The sequence below is a fragment of the Enhydra lutris genome, unplaced genomic scaffold (genome assembly GCF_002288905.1).
Source record: "Enhydra lutris kenyoni isolate GAN:26980312 unplaced genomic scaffold, ASM228890v2 scaffoldscaffold29, whole genome shotgun sequence".
Taxonomy (NCBI): Eukaryota; Metazoa; Chordata; class Mammalia; order Carnivora; family Mustelidae; genus Enhydra; species Enhydra lutris.
In genome coordinates, this window is record NW_019154113.1 from 16,316,891 (window position 1) to 16,322,782 (window position 5,892).

Here is a 5,892-nt window from a genome sequence, read left to right on the forward strand (position 1 = left end):
TGCGGGACTCGATCCCAGGACCCTGAGATCATGACCTGAGCCGAAGGCAGCGGCTTAACCCACTGAGCCACCCAGGCGCCCTAACCTTTCATTTCAATACCAAATCACAATACAGTCTTTCTGAAGACATTATAAATAGCATGTACATTTAACACACGTGGTATCCCCAATGCATATTACTCAACAGGGCTAACGAGAATGTGAAGAGCACACCCAGTGTGTACACGCACAGGTGACAAGAGCGGTGACATCACGGTCACTGTCTAGCACCACTGATAAGATGTCGATATTAGACACACTCCGATCCTGAAAAACGCACCCCCAAATTGATGTAATGAAGGAACACCTTCCAATGTACATGATCCCATGGCTTCCGGCCCCACAGTAAACGCTTAATACATGTTCAAAATTAACAATAAACTCTCAGCAAACAAGGCTCCTTTTAATCCAATGTGTTTGGCTGCAAAGAGGGTCAGGGATGTTCTGGTCTTCCCTGATGTGGGTATGCCGGGGACAGAGGCTGTGGCAGCAGAATGGCACCACCTCAAAAGCCACCGGTCTCCTGTGCAGGGGTTGGGCCTGGAGAAGGGGAAAGCTCATGTTTCTCGATCAGCTAGGAAGGAAGAGGTACTCTCAGGGCTGGGTGCGGGCTCTGTGACATAAAAGAGGCATGAGCCTCCCACAAGACCAAGAAATCTAGAGAAGGGTAAGCTAGCATTGATTAAGTACTTGCTGTATTTGGAGCTTTACTTAATGCTCATTTAGTGCTCATATCATCCCTGGAAAGTAGACATTAGCCCCATTTTACAGAGAAACTGGAACCAGTTTTATGAAGCCCAGAGTTGTTTAAACTGAGCTGTTCCCGGAGTTCTCTCGGGACACCTGGGTAAAGAACGAGTCCCACTGCGTATCGCTCTCCTGAATTAGTTCGGCCTCTGATAATCAAATGTCGTGTGATGGAGAGAGTCTTCAGAATTTGTCTTCTCTCTTTTTTTTTTTAAACAACAGAGGGTTATAGCTGTGAAGGGTATACACCAAGCAGATGAATGTTGTAAATAAAATTGCCCTGTGGAACATCAAAATCACTTAATATGCTCAATTCCTTTTGAAGCACGTAGTGCAGAGACCTGTTATGCTGATTACCAATAATTATAATCCATTCATTAAGGAAAGTCTCTAAGGGCTTCTACAAAGGAACACTTCATGCCTGAGATGGAGTTACTCGGTGTACTTGAAAATAATGAAGCTACCGTTCTTTTAAAAATTATCTAATTTAGGCTTTTCACTGATTTACACTGTGCTTCTCCACAAGGACTCTGAATGAAAGAGGTTTTGCTAAAATTAAATGGAGCCTTTCAAAGGGCCAGAGCAGCTTTGGCACTGATCACTGACATGCCACCCCTGCAGAGCAGGGATGAGAGGAGAGAGTTTCAGGGAAGAATCGAGATCTGAAAGCCATACCCCTGAAAGTCTCTGCTTTTCTTAAACATTTTGGTTCCGAAGAGCTTGTTTCTCTAAAGATTCTTGAGATTCACTGGACATCTGTAGAGAGAAGGCACTAGAATTTACTGAGAGCAGCCTTAAATCCCTTAGAAACAAAGTTAATATGAACACACAGGGGTTGCAAACTTCATATGTCTCAAGTGCTCCATGAGCTGAATGCTTTCTCATTTGAGTTACATCCTTTCAGGTACAAGAGACCATCAGAAGTATGGATGCAGAGGGCTACAGGAGAGCCAGAAATCTTACAGAAATCCAAGAACAGGAATCACAATTGGGCCTTTTCAAACCGAATCTAAGAAGGTACCCAGCCAGCAGGAATTTCATGACTCTTTCCACAGGGGACCAGCCTTCCTCTTTGCATCCATTACTTTGCTTTCAAGAATAAGAAACAAAAACCCAATTCGAGGAGGCTTAAACAGCAGGTAAAACTTTGTCTCACAGAACTGGAAATCCAGCTGTAAGCTGGGTTTCAAGCTGTGTGATCCAGTCAACCAACTAGGTCATCTATGATCTGGGTTCTTTCCTCTCCACTCTGCCCACGGGTCAGCGTCCTCCTCAGGCTGATTCTTTTTGAATAGGATCATAGGTGGTGGACAGTTGAACTATGGGCTACATATGGGCTAGTTTCTTGGTGTCATTCTCTTTTTTTAAAAGATTTTATTTATTGGACAGAGAGAGAGAAATCACAAGTAGGCAGAGAGGCAGGTAGAGAAAGAGGGAGAAGCAGGCTCCCCGCGGAGCAGAGAGCCCGATGTAGGGCTCGATCCCAGGACCCTGAGATCATGACCTGAGCCAAAGGCAGAGGCTTAACCCACTGAGCCACCCAGGTGCCCCTCTCAGTGACATTTTCAAAAGAGAAATGTTCCCCCAGAAGGTCCAGAAACCTCACAGTATCAGTGACTTGATGTAAGTCACATGACATTCGTAACTAATCCCTTCAGCTGACTGCTCTTCTCCTAGTTCTAGTTCTGGTCACTAACAAGGAGTATGGGATTACCACGACTGGTAATCGTGGTAATTCACCACTTTACCACTTCACCTACTGGGTGAAGTCAGAGGTGTGTGTGGTGTGGGGAGAGGAAGGGGATGGAAAAAAGGAAAACTGAAAACAGTTCCAAGTTATTGCCTGAAGTAAATGGGTAGACTCCGAAGCCATATGGTAATCCTTGAAGGAAAAACAGGTTGCGGGAGGGGCGGTGGGCCCCAAGAGCACTGTTTAGGATGTGCTGGTTTTGAAATGCCTATTAGATATTCAAATGAAGATGCCATTTAAATCATGGGATATATGAAGCGGGAGATTGAGGAAGGGGTCAGGGCTGAAGTTGTAATTTTGAGACTCATCAGCATATAGCTAGAATTTAAAACCTGGGGAATGGAAGAAATCAATTAAAGAAATTACATAAAGAGGAAATGAAGCGAGGATCCAAGGCCAAGGGTTGGGGCATTTAGTGTCTACACGCAGAATCGAAGAGGAGAACCCAGCAAAGGGACCAAGAAGCAACAATCAGCAAGGCAGGAAGAAAACCAGAAACACGTACTGTCCTGGAAACCAAGAGAAGCGAGTGTTTCTTGATAAGAGAGAGAGGAGTTGCACCCAATGTCAGGAGGCTGACAAACAAGAGGGCCAAGAGGTGAGCACACAGCTGGCACCATGGAGGCACCAGAACCGAGATAAGCAGTTTCAGTGGAGTGGGAGCACCGAGCCCACCCAGAGTGGGAGGAGGAAAAACGGAACGTGACATTTTTGTTAGCACTTAATTTAGACAACTCTCCTGAGACATTTTTCTGTGAAGGGTAACATAGAGATGGGCAGTAACTAACAGGGAAGAGGCCAACGCAGGAGGTTTTATTTTTTTAAAGATTTTTATTTATTTATTTGCCAGAGAGAGAGACAGTGAGAGAAGGAACACAAGCAGGGGGAGTGGGTGAGGGAGAAGCAGGCTTCCCGATGAGAAGGGAGCCAAAAGCGGAGCTCGATCTCAGCACCCCAGGATCATGACCCGAGCCGAAGGCAGACACTTAACCATCTGAGCCAGCCACGTGCTCTGAAAGCAGGAGGTTTTATTTTATTTTTTTATTTTTTTTAAAGATTTTATTTATTTATTTGTTAGAGAGAGAGTGCCCGAGCACAGGCAGACAGAGTGATAGGCAGAGGCAGAGGGAGAAGCAGGCTCCCTGCCGAGCACGGAGCCCGATGTGGGACTCGATCCCAGGACGCTGGGATCGTGACCTGAGCCGAAGGCAGCTAAAACCAACTGAGCCACCCAGGCGTCCCAAGCAGGAGGTTTTAAAGAAAGATCCTAAAGGGCATCTAACGTGCTGACAGCGTGATTACCAAGAGGAAGATGGCCAAAAGAATCAACGTGGGAGCGAAGACATGGAGAAGTCATGGAAAGAAGAGACAGGATTCAGGGAACAGGTGGAGGAAGTGACCTTCTATGGAAGCAGGGCTATTTTACCCAGGAGGAAAGGCCGGGAAGGAGCACACATGCCAAGTCACGTGGCTGATATGGTGCAAGATAAGGGATTTCCCACCTCATTGTTTTTATTTCTGTCACAGAGTCGGGGGCAAGGTGGTCATGAGAAACGAGAAGAGTCGTGAAGAAAAATGAAGGTGTCGAGCGGCAATTCTAGGGGACAGGAGAGGAAACAGACAAGGAAGGTGTATGAGGATTGCTCGGTAGTCAGACGTGATGAAAGACAGGACCAGGGGAGTGGACGAGGAAGGTGGAGGGAAATATAGACTGAGCTTCAAAAAGGCTAGGAAATGGCCCCAGGGTCACACCACTAATGAGCAGAAAGGCGGGGATTCACACTGAGGTCCGAGTGACTTCACACTCCATGCTCTTTCCATGCTGCGAGTCCCTCAGGAACAATCAATCAACCAGTACAAAGACAAAGCTACAGGTAAAGCGCGTCTACGAAGATTCATTAAACCCCACAAACGTCTGACTGCCGTGGGACCCTGACTTTGTGATGACCTATGAGGAATCTAGGAGGACGCTTCAGTATTTCACCCTTCCCAAGGCCCAGGGATGTCATCCCAACCCTCCCTTTCTCCTCTGAATTACCAGCGACTGGTTTGTCGGCCTATCTCCAGTCTCTAGTGCCCCCAACCATCTTCCCGACTGCTCAACTCCGTCTTTGTGAAATTCAGATGAGGTCTTCCACTGCACAAATCCCTACACAGCACCACACACAAGACTCTTCCTCGTGGTTCGGCCACATTCCCTGGCCTCCCCCACAGCTGGCTCCGCAGCCCTGTTAATGACCATTCCACAACCCTGACAGCCCTTTCCATGCTTCTATGCCTTTAGGCATGCCGGGGCTCTCCTCGAAATGACTGTCCTCGGCCCTGGTTCACACGACACTCTCCTATTTATCCAGTTCCAGTCCCTTCCCCAGGAGAGCTTTCCTTCTCCACCTCTCCTTCATCCTCCTCCACCATTCTCAGATAACCACTCCGGGGGTTTTGGCCATTCCACGTTAGAATTCTCTTTGCCTATTTCTCTCCTTATCTTCCACATCGTAGCACATCTCCCTCTCGTACTAGACGCTCAAATCCTGTGTTGAATGCTGAATGAGAATGAATTTAGCTGTTTAATACTGAAGGTGATGAAGTAAGCTGAACTGCTTTGAGTGGGGTTCAGTTTCTCACACCACATTTGTCATGTTCCCAAGGGATGTCAGAGGGATACAGAATTCAACTGTTTGCATCCATAGCATCTTTCGCAACCTGCTCTGAAACCCAACATTTCGAGGTGGCTTTCAAAGTCAGACATTACTGAACAAGCTTACTACATAAACTGTTTATACGTTATGCAGATGAAACCTAAACAACCTGACGGGGCCGCTGGAGATCACGGGCTGAGACCATACGGAAGGAGGTTGGCTGGGGGCCAGAAGGTGTCTGTAGGAGCTGTGATGGCTTAGCCGTCCAGGAACAACCAGTCTGATCTCTTTAGAGACGCCAGGAGCCTGCCAGCTCTCACTCCCCGAACGCTGTACGTGCTACACAGTGTTTGTATCTGTTGTGGCCAAAGAGAACTACTCACTCCTCCACCCGCATGACACAGATGGTACAGATGGGAGCATGCTTCCTCATGACAATGTGCAATTATGCCCAGTTCTCCAGCTATAACAATTACCAGGAGAGAACCCCAGGGAAGGAAACAGTCGTGGCCGAGAACACCCTTGCACGCTGGCATACACCGCTAAGTTCTCCCAAGGGTGGCCACTGGAGTCATGGCCCCTGACCCCTTTCACAGTCCCTCCTAGAACCCATAAGGTGAAAAGCATTTGGTGAGGTAAGGACATAAGGCAATCAACAAATGGGATACATTTAAGTAAGAAAATACCAAGGCTTTATTCTTCTTCTTCTTCTTCTTC